This window comes from Bos javanicus, chromosome 13, assembly GCF_032452875.1.
Source record: "Bos javanicus breed banteng chromosome 13, ARS-OSU_banteng_1.0, whole genome shotgun sequence".
Taxonomy (NCBI): Eukaryota; Metazoa; Chordata; class Mammalia; order Artiodactyla; family Bovidae; genus Bos; species Bos javanicus.
This window is the reverse complement of record NC_083880.1, coordinates 194,083-210,826: the sequence shown is the minus strand read 5'-3', so window position 1 is coordinate 210,826 and position 16,744 is coordinate 194,083. Positions and strand designations below refer to the sequence as shown.

Below are 16,744 nucleotides of genomic sequence, written 5' to 3'. Positions count from 1 at the left end.
CTGCATTTTGGACTCTTTTGTTGACCATGATGGCTACTCCATTTCTTCTAAGGGATTCCTGCCTGCAGTAGTAGATATAATGGTCATGTGAATTAAATTCACCCATTCCAGTCCATTTTAGCTCCATTTAGCTGATTCCTAGAATGTCGACGCTCACTCTTGCCATCTCCTGTTTGACCACTTCCAATTTGCCTTGATTCATGGACCTGACATTCCAGGTTCCTATGCAATATCACTCTTTACAGCATCGGACCTTGCTTCTATCACCAGTCACATCCACAACTAGGTATTGTTTTTGCTTTGGCTCCATCCCTTCATTCTTTCTGGAGTTATTTCTCCACTGATCTCCAGTAGCATATTGGGCACCTACTGACCTGGGGAGTTCCTCTTTCAGTGTCCTATCATTTTGCCTTTTCATACTGTTCATGGGGTTCTCAAGGCAAGAATACTGAAGTGGTTTACCATTCCCTTCTCCAGTGGACCACATTCTGTCAGACCTCTCCCCCATGACCTGCCTGTCTTGGGTGGCCCTATGGGTATGGCTTAGTTTCATTGAGTTAGACAAGGCTGTGGTCTGGGTGATTAGATTGACTAGTTTTCTGTGATTATGGTTTCAGTGTGTCTGCCCTCTGATGTCCTCTCGCAACACCTACCATCTTACTTGGGTTTCTCTTACCTTGGACGTGGGGTATCTCTTCACGGCTGCTCCATCAAAGTGCAGCCACTACTCCTTACCTTGGACGAGGGGTATCTCCTCACCACTGCCCCTCCTGACCTTGAATGTGGAATAGCTCCTTTAGGCCCTCCTGGGCTCTCACAGCCACCGCTCCTTGGGCATGGGGTAGCTCCTCCTGGCCACCGCCCCTGACCTCAGACATGGGGTAGCTCCTGGGGCGGGGGAAATGTAGTGCCATTTCTTTCTTCCTAATATCTTAATATGCTGACTGCCTTTAACTGATATGGATTTTATTTCTCTTTTTAAATCTCTAGTGTGACAAGTAGAATTAGAGGTGTGTTTTTTTCTTCCCCAATGAAAAATCTGTCATGTTTCATCATTGTAATACTAAATTCCTTCTAAAGGTAAGTAAAATAATAAAATATAATGATACCAATTGAAAAATAACAATTAGACAAATCTGTGCAATCCTTCTAAGCTAATATTTGCAAAGAGTCCGTAGACCTGAGACACTTTAAAAAGTTCACTTTTGTGGGTCAGTCACAGATTTACTAACCTAGAATCTTTATAGAGTGTGTCCTACCAAGCTGCTTAGAAAATAAAGAAACAATAATAATACAGTTTAATTTTTTCAAAGTACTGACCTTTCTGCTGAGCATCAAACTCAGAGCACAAACTTTAATTTTACTTAAGATTCTGTGTTTATTTTTCTAGGTGGCAAACTTATTCTCAGCCAATTATTTTGTGTACATACCATGGAGCAAGTCAATTAAAAATCACTGAATGGCTGCATTAAAAAAGACATACATGATTTATTAACATAAGTGGTAAAATGATTTCAATGTTAAATCAGTAAATAGGAAGACTCCTCTTTGCTGGGAGAGTTACCTGGGAAGTTTAGACAGGGGCAGTAGTTATCTGATATTTTCTATCATGTGTCTCATATATATTTCATAATATTTTAGAAAAGGCCTTATATATATATTTATATAATATAAATAAGATAAAATATAATATATTTTATAATACACAATAATTTAATAACAGAAAATCAAAAATATATATAATCAAAACAAATTTATAAATATAATGTTTGATAATTTAAATAAATAATATAAAAATAAACATAATTTTGAAAATTATATTAAATTACATTTTTTGGTATGTCTATGGACATTTAAACAAATACACACAAGTAAGGACTATTTATTTCCAAACATTTTCACTACAGATGTATCCCATGCAAATGAAAAATAAACCTTGGGATAAAATTAAAGTACAAATCTCAAGAGATCAAAGGTGCTAACTGACCAATTCCTTTATGATATATATTTGTGAATTTAAAAAGAGATTCTGGTATAAAAAGACAGTTTAAGACTAGATTTCTGAAGATAATCCTTTGTCATGAGACTGCTTTATAAAAACACTGAGGACAAAATTAATTCTGAAAACAAAACTAAATTTGAGCTAAAAAATAGATTTGAATTCTTGAGAAGGTACATGCAAATAAACAATCACTTTGCTAATTTGGCTTATATTTTATCCTGTCATTGGAAGGTGATATACGTATTTTCCATAATTGTCATAAAAACTATCAGCATTTTCCCCATCAACTTCCTGATATCATTAGGGACCCATTATGTTAGAAATAGAGCTCTGTGGTAACAGACACAGCAGCAGCGCAAACAGCCACAGATCCAAGCCATCTTATTGGGGATTCATAGAGTTCAGAATTATAGATGGGGAAAATATAGTTATGTGCCAAAAACTGTGATGAATTATGCAAGTATTACACAATGTTTTTTCTTCCTGTTGCTTGATCATAAAACTGAAAAAAGGTGGAAGAGTCGTGAAAGAAATGGGAGTTTCCTTTTGATGACTAAGTCTCAGCTAAGTCTAATTTTATCACCTTCTTCTTTTCATTATTGTGTAGTTAAATGGCAACCCACTCCAGTACTCTCGCCTGGAAAATCCCATGGATGGAGGAGCCTGGTAGGCTACAGTCCATGGGGTCACAAAGAGTCAGACAGGACTGAGTGACTCCACATTTTCCACATGTGTGTTTCACACAGTGAGACAGTTTTTATTTTTATATACCTGCACCTTCCAGTAATCTTTAAGAAAACTGCCTTTAATGACAGCCAAGATGAAATGTCTTCATTGTCTAATGCTAAATAAAGGAATGAATGGATAAATAAATAGGGACACTGTGAGCATGAGAGATACTAAGGGATTAAGTATACTTTATATAACATTAGATTCCTTTGGGTTACTCAAGCAGAGTGCCACATGTCTGAAATAAACTACATTAATATCACACAAGTTTCAGTTTTACTTATTTATCACAAGTTTATGTCAATATAACTAGGCAAATAAGTTCTTTGATTTTTAGTTAAATCACTTTATATTTTATTTTCTGTTTTAAATATAAAAATAATATTCATTTTACCATTTGTAGTCTTATTTGCATCATATTATTGAGTTGAATCCTGCTATTGGCAATGAATTAGTTATTGCCTGATGTTTTAGATAACCAAGTCTTTCATGTTGAAAATAAACCACAGAGACATAACAATATGGCTGCATCATAGACTATGTTCCCCATTTAGAAATGTTCACCAATAGAAAGAAGGGTATGTGATAGGAAAAAAGTATAGAGAATTTTAGTATTAACATGTAAAATAATCAGAATGTGTATTTCCTTTTATATTAATATATAAGTCCTGCACATATGGATGAGTTCTGTTCCTAGAGCACATTAGTAAGTCCAGTTTGTTCATTAAGTCCAAGAAAATTAGCCTAGGTACCCAGCTAACACAATCAGCTATATAGTTTTGTCCTGTAGTAGGTTTATAATAATTTTTGCACAACTAATGCACAAAAAACAAACACAAGGAGAAAGAAAACATTTTTAATCTTACAAAACAGTACCTTGAAAAATGCAGTACTACAGAACAACAGCTGGCATACAGGGGCTGGCACTGAGTGAGCAGGCAAGAAAAGTTACCGACTGAAGGGAAGAGAGGAGCTGGGAGATGGCAGAGCTGAAGATCATCAGCGATAGAAACAGGGCAAGCTGTAACGTCACTCAGGTCTGAGGCTGATGCACAGGTTCTTGTTCCTTGCCGGATTCAGTTCTATACATGAACGCCCTCTTGAAAAATCTATCCAGGGGTGTCTGAGTAGTAGCTTTTTTATTCTTGTCATAAATGACATTCTAGCAATGGATTGCATTCTGAACGGCTGCTGCAGCTTTCATGTACCATTCTACATACAGGTCCTGTGCCTCAAAACACTGTCTCCTCAAATAAATAAAATCCCCTTACCATTTCCTGAATCTCTTCTGAGCAGTAGCAGCTACATCACTGCTGCTTTTATGCTTGCTTCCACACAACCTGCACTTGAAATAAAGATACTTCACTACTGTACTCCACATAGCAATGTACAGTAAAATACACAAAAGCACAACCAATTGTAGAGAATGGACAATGTACACCAGACATGTAAACTGAAATGATTGTGTGTGTGTGTGTGTGTGTGTGTTAGTCACTCAGTTGTGTCCACATCTTTGTGACCCCATGAACTCTAGCTCACCAGGGTCCTCTGTCCATGGGATTCTCCAGGCAAGAATGCTGGAGTGGGTTGCCATGCCCTTCTCCATTATATATATATATATATATATATATATATATATATATATATATATATATATATGATATCTCACTATATGTAAATATTTGCATATGTTTATATATAACATTCTGTAAAATATATATTTTATAAATTATATACATATATATTTGCAAAATTTAGCAAACTTTATTGAGTCCAAGGAATTATTAGATATGCCCACTGAAGATATCAGTAAGCACCTAAAACAACCCTGTAAAGTAGTTATTGGCTGTTGAAATCTTATGACTGCCACATAAGGTATCATTACATATCAAAATTTAAATTTCCAGCTGAGCTTCATGTTTTCTAGAGAATAATACATAATCAATTACAGTATGTAAGTTTCTAAGTATATGAATTGAGTCCCAGTAATAGATAAGGGAAGAGGATGTTTTAATCTCTAGAGAAATTTCTTTAAAAAGCAATCTAGATAGATTTGTTTTTTTAGAGTGTAACCAATTCCAGTGAATGTGAACTTGGAATTTTTATTACTGTTTGTTAGTTCTATTTTTTTTAAATTAAAATCATGTACAAATTCTCAATTAACTTGAAGTCATTTAATATTTTCTTCCCATCTGTTACTCTGTTATTATGGGAATCTAGGTCAGTGTTGGTTATCATGCCTTTGGACTTGAATTTCCTCTAACTTTTCTTATCATTTTTCAGCAGAGAAGTCAAGGGTCTGAGTTGACAGAAATGGCTGGAAACAACTTCACGGAGGTGACGTTCTTCATCCTCTCTGGATTTGCAAATCACCCTGAACTACAAGTCATCCTCTTCATGATGTTTCCCTTTATTTATCTCTTCACTGTTTTGGGGAACCTTGGGCTAATTCAGTTAATCAGAATCGACTCTCAGCTCCACACACCTATGTGCTTTTTCCTTAGCAATTTAGCAGTCATTGATATATTTTATACCTCTAGTGTAACACCCAAGGCACTGGCAAATCTCCAGTCAATTCAGAAAACCATCTCCTTCATTGGCTGCTTTATTCAAATGTACTTTCTTGTGGGTTTAGTGTGTAGTGAGTGTTTTCTTCTGGGGTCCATGGCCTATGACCGTTACGTAGCTATCTGCAATCCCTTATTGAATTCTGTGGTCATGTCCCAGAATGTGTGCAATAGGTTGGGAGTCATGACTTATATGATCAGCTTCACCAATTCTCTGGTCTCCATCTGTGTGATCAGCAGGTTGGCATTTTGTGATGCCAGCATCAATCACATTTTCTGTGACATCACAGTTCTTCTGGCTCTGTTCCACATGGATGCATTCAGCACAGAAATGATGATCTTTGTTTTAGCTGTCCTCACCCTTCATAGCTCTCTCTTCATCATCACAGTCACCTACATTGCCATCATCTCAGCCATCCTGCAGATCCGGTCTCCATCAGGCAGACAGAAAGCCTTTCCACCTGTGTGTCCCACATGAAGGAGGTGACCATCTTCTATGGGTCCCTGATTTTCACATATTTGCAGCCTGAACACATCCTCCTTGACCCAGGCACAGGTGGCATCCGTATTCTATACCATTGTCATTCCAATGCTGAATCCACTTGTCTGTAGTTTGAGGAACAAAGATGTAAAAAATGCTCTCCTGAAAGCATTTCAAAAACTGTTTCCATGACAAATCTGTGCATGTTGTGAACCCGAAGTGTTTCAGGCATTCAATGGCTCAAAAATTTGGGAACTAATAGAGTAACCTTCAAAAGAATAAGACAAAATAAATGGTAACAGAGTCATGAAATGCAGGAGGTGAATTATCATTTTATTTGTTGATATAGAATACTGGATCACCATGGAAGGAGTTCATTTCAGTACATAAATTATTCAGACATAGACATGCACAGATTTGTAAAGCATCTGAATGGTGGCTAAACCCCACCAGTGATTATGCCATCATACTGCAAAATGTTGAACTATTAAATTGATTTTTCATAAGTTTTGACATGCTGTTTTCTCCACTATCAACAAACTGAGAGTAGAAAATTGTCAGATTAAGAAATGATGACTCAAATGTTATTAACAAGAAATGATTGCTGATTAGCTGAGAAGAAGTGAAAGCATAAATAATAAAAGCAATTATAAATCTGTGGTCAGAAGGGAATGGTTAAGGTTAGAGTTATTAATTTTCATGAGGTGTAAACACAAGTGATAAGAGGACATTGGGTGATACAGAGAGATCTCTTGGTAATATGCATTCATTTTGCCATAAGAGTTAAAATTCTTACAATTTATCTATGAAACCTCATCTTATGAAGTAGAGAATATTTCAAAAACCAGAGTTCCATTTCTTAACAAATACAATGTGCCTATCTAAATTCAAAGACTGAATAAACACTGTGTGTGTATGTGTGTGTGTAGATTAATAAAGCACTCGCTATAGCACAATTCCTGAGGCATTTTGGAGGTTTCTATGGAGATGGTGGCTCAGACGCTAAAGAGTCTGCCTGCAATGCAGGGGACGGGGGTTTGATCCCTAGGTCAGGAAGATCCCCTGGAGAACGGAATGGCCACCCACTCCAGTATTCTTGCTAGAGAATTCCATGGACTGAGGAGCCTGGCAGGCTACAGTCTGGTATCCCAAAGAATTGGATATGACTTACCAACTGAGTACACATGCACATTGACACTAAAAAACTATTAGTTTTGTTGAAAATTCTATTTAAGAAATTATTTCAAAGACATCTGTCATGGTCCGGGCATGGGTTGGAAAAGAACTTCTAGACATGAGACAGAATGAGAGAGAAATAAAGTTTATTAGAGTGGGAGATGCTGTTAGAACAGTGGACCAGATAAAGGGAGAACTAATGTTGAACAGGGATCCTTAGTCCCCTTTTATATCCAGGGTACAAGGAGTGGGATAGCAGTCTGGTGGGTCATTTGCTGATTGGATGAGGTGTGTATACTGGGCGGAGGTGGAGAAGAGTAAGGAAAATACCTTCTCCCCTCCTATGGGATAGGAGGGGAGACGGGTTATATTGCCCAGGAGGACCTGAAATCCATTAATAGTGACAACACTGGGGAGGGAAGGGCAATAAGGGTCCGGTGTTTCTGTTCCTGCATTCCAAGACCCTCCTTGGTTTTATCTGCTCTTTTGTCCTTGGGTCACCACAACATCTTTTATTTATAAATATCTTTTCAAATCACATTTTCCTTAGTGGTTAGGACATTGAAATAAGTGTATACAGAATTATATATTGTATAGGTGATTTTAAGTAATTAAATTCAACTGGTTAGGTATTGTTGAGAAATGTTGCTATTTGGAGCAAAGAAAGTTTTATCCTAAGGTTAAGCAAGGAGGATGTGGTGTTCATGTTCAAAGGGCTTCCCAGGTGGCTAATGGTAAAGGACTCGCTTGCCAATGCAACAAACATAAGAGATGAGAATCCAATCTCTAGGTGGGGAAGATCCCCTAGAGGAGGGCATGACAACCCACTGCAGCATTCTTGTCTGGAGAATACGATGGGCAGACGAGCCGGCAGACTACATTTCATTGCATCACACAGAGTCAGACACGACTGAAGAGAGTTAGCACACATGCACACGTGTTCAAAAGACCCAAACTCCCAGATGATTTTCAAGGAAAATTTTTATAAGCAAAATTTGCAGGGAGTTCTGCAGGATACTTGACCTTCTTCTGATTGGTTGGTGGTGAGGTCACAGGGTGGTATTCCAGGGGTCTGCCTTCTGGTACCAGCCAGTCTGGTGTCGCCGAGCTTGTGCTCAGCCTGAAGTTACCATGCTCCACCTGGGTGGGGCCTTGATTCCTATAGAAGATCTCAGGGACATGCACTGTTATGTGCCTCCCTTGTGGAGGAAGCAGGACACTGGCCCATTACTACACTATTTTTTCTTTCCCCAGGTGCTCACTGACCTAAACAGTTATTGTTTGAATGTACCTTCCAGAACTCAGGAAATGTCAAGGAGGATGAAAACTTTCTTTCTACAAATAGGAAACTGGGGACAAGAAAATGCATTTGTACCTGGGAGGGCCTCACAGGTCCTGCTGGGTTTCAATCACTCTTTCCTTTGATAATCCTCAACTTTGTGGGGAACAGGTGTTGGACAAGGAAGGGAATAACATTTTGGATAGAGATGTTAATCATAAACTCAGCAGAGGAGCTCGGTTTTATGAGGACTTGGTATCAACATGACAAAATAAATTGTCATGATCAAATAAACAAATAAATATTCTGAAAGCATAATCCTAAACTTTAACAAAATGAGCTTCAACATTGGGACATTACTGAACAAGAAGAACTTGCTTCTGGGAATTTTGCAATCACCATGGCTTTACACTGAAGATAACTGAGAGTTTCTCAGTTGGCTTTACTCCCAAAGTTGTCTGTTGGCAACTAAGTTTACACTGGTGTTTTAATTTCTAAAGATTCCTGTTTTAGCAGCACTATTTTTTGATGAACAGAATTGCCCTGCATCAAATGTATAATACATTAAAAAGTAGCTTCTTTATCAACACCAATAAATTATTACCTGAAATTCTTGATGTATGAGCAAACTTTCCTGTAAGATTCAGTTTTAAATCTACATAAATATTGATTTCATTATCATGAATCAGCAGAAAATGTATAATAATATTGTAATCCGATGTTTAGTCAAATGGCAACCCACTCCAGTGTTCTTGCCTGGAGAATCCCAGGGACAGCGGAGCCTGGTGGGCTGTCGTCTATGGGGTTGCACAGAGTCGGACATGACTGGAGCGACTTAGCAGCAGCAGACCCTTTTTAGAGTCTTCTTCATCTTGGGCAAATAATCCTCAATGAAATAGTTAATATTTGATGAACATTTCTGGAGGGGCAGAAATTACTTTGCTGACAAAGGTTTGTATAGTCAAAGCTATGGTTTTTCCAGTAGTTATCTGTGAATGTGAGAATTGAACCATAAAGAAGGCTGAAAAACAAAAAATCAATGCTTTTAAAGTGTGGTATTGGAGAAGACTCTTAAGAGTCCCTTGGACTGCAAGGAGATCAAACCAGTCAACTCTAAAGGAAATAATTCCTGAATATTCATTGGAAGGACTGATGCTGAAGTTGAAGCTCCAATACTTTGGCCACCTTCTGTGAAGAGCCTACTCGTTAGAAAAGACTCTGATGCTGGGAAACATTGAAGGCAGGAGGAGAAGGGGACAACAGAGGATGAGATGTTTGGATGGCATCACCAATTCAGTGGAAATGAGTTTGAGCAAACTCCAGCTGATGGTGAAGGACAAGGAAGCCTGGCAAGCTACAGCCCTTGGGGTCACAAAGAGTCGGACATGACTCAGTGACTGAACTGAACTCTGGAGGAGAGTTGGTCAGGGGGTATCAGTCAATGCATAAGGCCTTTAATTATGGGATTTATGAAAGGCTAGCATAAAATCAGTCACATTATATTATGAAATTTTAGTTATAAAATGCAGATGGATACTGACTATATAGTATAAGTATGCAAATATAGAAGAATACAATTAAGCATTCAATGAACAAAAATAGCTCAGACATTGACCAAAATTTGAGTTTGTTTTCATATAATTTTTGAATTTTGTTATGTATTTGTTTTATTTTTGTACATGCTATATTTTAGTATGTGGTGGTTATCTTTAGAAATCACAAGCGGTGCTGGGAAAACTGGTCAATCACTTGTAAAAAAAATGAAACTAGAACACTTTCTCACACCATACACAAAAATAAACTCAAAATGGATTAAAGATCTAAATGTAAGACCAGAAACTATAGCACTCCTAGAGGAGAACATAGGCAAAACACTCTCCGACATAAATCACAGCAGGATCCTCTATGACCCACATCACAGAATATTGGAAATAAAAGCAAAAATAAACAAATGGACCTAATTAAAATTAAAAAGCTTCTGCACAACAAAGGAAACTATAAGAAAGGTGAAAAGACAGCCTTAGAAAGGGAGAAAATAATAGCAAATGAAGCAACTGACAAACAACTAATCTCAAAAATATACAAGCAACTCCTGCAGCTCAATTACAGAAAAATAAATGATGCAATCAAAAAATGGGTCAAAGAACTAAACAGACATTTCTCCAAAGAAGACATACAGATAGCTAACAAACACATGAAGAGATGCTCAACATCACTCACTATCAGAGAAATGCAAATCAAAACCACAAAGAGGTACCATTTCACACCACTCAGAATGGCTGCGATCCAAAAGTCTACAAGCAATAAATGCTGGAGAGGGTGTGGAGAAAAGGGAACTCTCTTACACTGTTGGTGGGAATGCAAACTAGTACAGCCACTATGGAGAACAGTGTGGAGATTCCTAAAAAACTGGAAATAGAACTGCCTTATCCAACTAGTCCATTCTGAAGGAGATCAGCCCTGGGATTTCTTTGGAAGGAATGATGCAAAAGCTGAAACTCCAGTACTTTGGCCACCTCATGTGAAGAGTTGACTCATTGGAAAAGAGTCTGATGGTGGGAGGGATTGGGGGCAGGGGGAGAAGGGGATGACAGAGGATGAGATGGCTGTATGGCATCACTGACTCAATGGACGTGAGTCTGAGTGAACTCCGGGAGTTGGTGATGGACAGGAAGGCCTTGTGTGCTGCGATTCATGGGGTCACAAAGAGTTGGAGATGACTGAGTGACTGATCTGATCTGATCTGATATGACCCAGCAATCCCACTGCTCGGCATACACACCGAGGAAACCAGAATTGAAAGAGACATGTGTACCCCAATGTTCACCACAGCACTGTTTATAATAGCCAGGACATGGAAGCAACCTAGATGTTCATCAGCAGATGAATGAATAAGAAAGCTGTGGTACATATACACAATGGAGTATTACTCAGCCATTAAAAAGAATACATTTGAATCAGTTCTAATGAGGTGGATGAAACTGTAGCCTATTATACAGAGTGAAGTAAGCCAGAAAGAAAAACACCAATACAGTATACTAACGCATATATATGGAATTAAGAAAGATGGTAATGATAACCTTGTTTGCGAGAGAACAAAAGAGACACAGATGTACAGAACAGTCTTTTGGACTCTGTGGGAGAGGAAGAGGGTGGGATGATTTGGGAGAATGGCATTGAAACATGCATAATATCGTATAAGAAACAAATCACCAGTCCAGGTTCGATGCAGGATACAGGATGCTTGGGGCTGGTGCACTGGGATGAACCAGAGGGATGGGATGGGGAGGGAGGTGGGAGGGGGGTTCAGGATGGGGAACACGTGTACACCCGTGGCAGATTCATGTTGATGTGTGGCAAAACCAACACAATATTGTAAAGTTAAAAAAAAAGTGAAAAAATAAAAATAATAAAAATAAGAATCAAATAGCTAGTAAAAAAGAAAGAAAGAAAGAAATCATTTTTTTTTTACCACAACACACACACATGCATAGAAGAGTACAAGGGAACTTTTGGAGCTGATGATGGCTAGGTTTAGAACCTTGAATGTGGTGATGGCATTTGGATATATGCAGATGTCCAAATTCACTAATAAGTATATAGTAAATGTGTGTAGATCTTCTTGTATCAATTATATTTCAGGAGAAGGCAATGGCAACCCACTCCAGTGTTCTTGCCTGGAGAATCCCAGGAAGCCTGGTGGGCTGCCATCTATGGGGTCGCACAGAGTCAGACACGACTGAAGGGACTTAGCAGCAGCAGCAGCAGCAGCAGCAAAGCTTAAAAAATCAGTTCTGATCACCCCTAAAGGAATTTTCTTTTTCATATTTGGAGATTTCATTTTGTATCTAATGGACATATTTACTCTTAGCATAGTGTCACACATATATTTGAATATAAACTATAAATATAACATTTCATTGTAAAAAATGTATCTTTCCATCCCTGATGGTTACAGTCATAGATTAATCATTTCTCTAGAAATTATTACTCTACCACCACTGGAATAAATTTAAATATCACAAAGGAAAACTAAAGCATTTGGCTCTTCATTGTGTGGCTCCTAAGGGAAAATACAACCAGCTTTTCAAAACTTAGCACAGCTGCATTTAGTCCTTGAACTCTTGTCCTTGGAGATACACAAAGCAATCTTTGATGGAGATTGTTCCATAGGGATGACCAGATGTTGCCTAACCACCAATATCCAGTATATGAGGTTCCCTGGAATTATCAGGATGAGAGGCAAGGCATATTCTACTCTGTGTTCACATGCAGTTAGATCCCTGATATTCTTTTTAGACAAAACTTCCTGACAAATTTTACATTTGAACACAAGTTGAACAAAATTTCTATGTTGATTTACTTTTCCCACAGAATGCAACAAAATGAGAGAACAAAATTTTAAAAATAACTAATCAAAAATATTATGTTACAGAAATTTTCAGCTGAAATGGTCTTCATATTTTATTCATGAGGGAAACTTCGTCATACTTCTAGTCAGATAATATTGGAAATAGTTGTTCCTCCACCAACTTTGGCTGCTGGTAAATATTATTTTGAAAATCAGAAAGTTTTAGTTAGGTTCAAATAAAACAAGGACATTAGAGAAGTATGCATGCAGATATCATTTAACCTTAACCTAGGTACTCCCAGGGCTTGTGAAAGACAACACTGATGTAATCAGGATCTGCATGAAATGTGTGTATTTTAGAAATATAATTTTTGTAGAAATTTGATTTTGAATATCAAGTTATTTAAATACATATTTTTTGGAAATTAATGCTAATATGTGGTCTAGCATTTTTAATACACCCTACTGAAATCCAAAGGTTGAAATTTATATTTCATTAGTATTAAATCATATTGGAAAAAAAGAATTGTGCATTATGTATTGAAACAATTCTTTCATTATTGTTTTATATCTAGCATTTGTTTTTCAGGGTTGCTGAAATTAATTATGAATAAGATTTTGTACTATGGGCATACACTGTGTGATCAATCTATCTTCATAGAATTACTGAGACAACATGTACTAGCTCTGACTCTGGATAAATTACCTAAATTCTCTATGTACTTTTTTTCATCTAAAATATGTGACTAATATTAGTATCTATGGTATAACTTTCTCAGTGGAATTAAATGCTTTAATAAAGTGAAATGTTTAGAATATTACAAGGCTATTTCTAATTTTCCAATACAGTAGCTTTTAGTACATTGTACGTAAATGTCAATTTATACACATTTCTATATTTAGCAATCAAGTAAAGATTTTTCTCTTCATACTTGATATACTCCTCAATATTTTCCCTTTTCTGTAAAAGCTAATAGAAATACGTCATGTTGTTCATGGAAACACAAATCTTTTTTGCAGTGATTCCTGCTAAGAATCAACTGATTTCTCAGCAGTTTAGAGCATTTGAACACTATGGGCAGAAGGAATATCACTCACGTGTCTGACTTCATCCTCATGGGACTGACAGACTCTGAAGCGATCCAGCTGATCCTCTTCACCCTTTCTCCTGATATACCTGATCACTGTGCTGGGCAATGCAGGAATGATGTTGATAATCTGCCTCAATCTCCATCCTCACACCCCCATGTATTTTTTCCTCAGTCACCTGTCATTTCTTGACCTCAGTTTCTCAACAGCTGTCACCCCTAAAACTTTAGACAACTTACTGACTTCCAACAGGTATATTTCATACCTTAACTGCTTCATCCAGATGAATTGTTTTGTCTTCGTGGTGTCACTGAATGTGTTCTTCTCTCATCCATGGCCTATGATTGCTATGTAGCCATCTGCAACCCTCTGCATTACCCAGCTATTATGTCCACCAGACGTTGCTGCTCTCTTATCTTTTGATCCTTCTTGATTGGCTTCATGGACACCTTTGTCAATGTGCTTTTCTTGAGCAGGTTGCATTTCTGTGACTCTAGTGTAATCTAGCACTTTTTTTCTGTGATGCAACCCCAATTTTAGCCCTGTCCTGCACTGACACACATTATATCGAAATCACAATATCCATTTCTGCTGGCTCAACCCTACTGTGTCTCTTTTCACAATATCTGTGTCCTATGCGTCCATCCTGTACACTGTCCTGAAAATTACTTCCACTTCAGGGAAGCAAAAAGCCTTCTCTACCTGTGCCTCCCATCTCCTGTCATTCACCATCTTTTACGGTACTACAATTTTACTTACATAAAACCAAGTAAGCCCTACTCTTTGGGAAAGGATCAAGTGGCTTCTGTTTTTTATAGCATTGTCATCCCCTTGCTGAATCCGCTCATATACAGTCTTTGAAATAAAGAAGTAAAAAAATGCTCTCAGTAGAGTCTTACAGAAGAGAAAGAGATCCAAACAATTAAAGTAACTGATCCTGAACTTTTAAGCTCTTCTGTTTCTTTTTTTTTTTTTGTCCCTATAGTGTATTTCCTTGCTCTTTCTCCAAAAACAAATAGAAGTATTTATTTATTTATTCTAATGATCCATCCTTTGCTTGAATAAACACAATCTCAGGCCTTTCTAAGAATATGACTTTAGAAATCTACATCATAATTGGAAACCATGAAACACGTTTAAACTATGGTCTCCATATGTATGGTTTTAAGGACACCTGATTCACAAAATGAAAAGTATAGTTGTCAGTTTTTAAAGTGTGCTGTACAAATCCCCAAGCATAATCAAACTTTAGAGAATTTTATGATTGAAAAGAGCTCCATTGTGGGAAAAATGATAGCGGTTTCAGAAATAATTTCCTTTACTTGATGGAGAAGCAAGATAGCAGAGTGATTATGAGTACTTGGTTGGAAACCAAATGTTCAAGGATTTAGATTCCAAACCTTCTACGCAATTGCCTGTAGAATGCTTTAAAAAAAATCACTGAAACTTTAAGTTTCAAGTTCCTAAACTGCACAGATAAATAACAATTCCAGCTCCAAAGAGTTACTGTAAAGATTAAATCAGTTAATTGATGTTAACTTTTTAAGGCCACACTAATAAATATTGGCTATTATCATCAGAACATTCACATCCCTGCAGTATTTTAACTGCCCAATGCCTTTTTCTTAACAAATATTCACGTGTAGTTTTATGAATTAGCTTTGGTTGATTTAAAGGACAAACACACACACACACACACACACACACACACACACACACACACACACAAACTAAATAAAAACTTAGCATTTCACAATTTTGCATTTAGAATGGAATGTGTTAAAATTAGAGATATTTGAAAAATTTAAGAAATTGAAATGGCTAAGAAGTTATTCAGGGTTTTGTATATGTTCTTCTCGATTGATAGTTTTTTTTTTTTTTTTTGTAATTTGAGGCTAATTACTTTACAGTATTTTGGTGGTTTTTTCCATAATGTGACATGAATCAGCCATGGGTGTACATGTGTCCCCCATCCTGAAACCCCTCCCACTCCCCTCCCCATCCCATCCCTCAGGTTGTCCCAGTGCACTGGCTTTGAATGCCCTGTTGCATGCATAGAATTTGGACTGGTGACCTATTTCACATATGGTCATATACATGTTTCAATGCTATTCTATCAAATCATCCCACCGTCACCTTCTCCCACAGAATCCAAAAGTCTGTTCTTTACCTCTGTGTCTCTTTTGCTGTCTCGCATACAGGGTCATCGTTACCATCTTTCTAAATTCCATATATATATATCAGGTCAGATCAGATCAGATCAGTCACTCACTTGTGTCCGACTCTTTGCGCCCCCATGAATCCCAGCACGCCAGGCCTCCCTGTCCATCACCAACTCCCAGAGGTCACTGAGACTCACGTCCATTGAGTCAGTGATGCCATCCAGCCATCTCATCCTCTGTCATCCCCTTCTCCTCCTGCCCCCAATCCCTCCCACCATCAGAGTCTTTTCCAATGAGTCAACTCTTTGCATGAGGTGGCCAAAGTACTGGAGTTTCAGTTTTTGCATCATTCCTTCCAATGAACACCCAGGGCTGATCTCCTTCAGAATGGACTGGTTGGATCTCCTTGCAGTCCAAGGACTCTCAAGAGTCTTCTCCAACACCACAGTTCAAAAGCATCAATTCTTCGGCACTCAGCTTTCTTCACAGTCCAACTCTCACATCCATACATGACCACAGGAGAAACCATAGCCTTGACTAGACGAGGAAGCAACAGTTAGAACTGGACATGGAACAACAGACTGGTTCCAAATAGGAAAAGGAGCTCGTCAAGGCTGTATATTGTCACCCTGTTTATTTAACTTCTATGCAGAGTACATCATGAGAAATGCTGGACTGGAAGAAACAGAAGCTGGAATCAAGATTTCCGGGAGAAATATCAATAACCTCAGATATGTAGATGACACGACCCTTATGGCAGAAAGTGAAGAGGAACTCAAAAGCCTCTTGATGAAAGTGAAAGTGGAGAGTGAAAAAGTTGGCTTAAAACTCAACATTCAGAAAACAAAGATCATGACATCCGGTCCCACCACTTCATGGGAAATAGATGGGGAAACAGTGTCAGACTT

General features: G+C 37.7%; 2 pseudogenes; both read left to right on the top strand.

The window, feature by feature from the left end:
• The first annotated feature begins 4,708 nt into the window (after positions 1–4,708).
• On the top strand, positions 4,709–6,913 carry LOC133258819 (olfactory receptor 8I2-like; annotated as a pseudogene).
• A 6,636-nt stretch (positions 6,914–13,549) lies between these two features.
• Positions 13,550–14,565, top strand: LOC133258878 (olfactory receptor 8H1-like; annotated as a pseudogene).
• Positions 14,566–16,744: the final 2,179 nt, after the last annotated feature.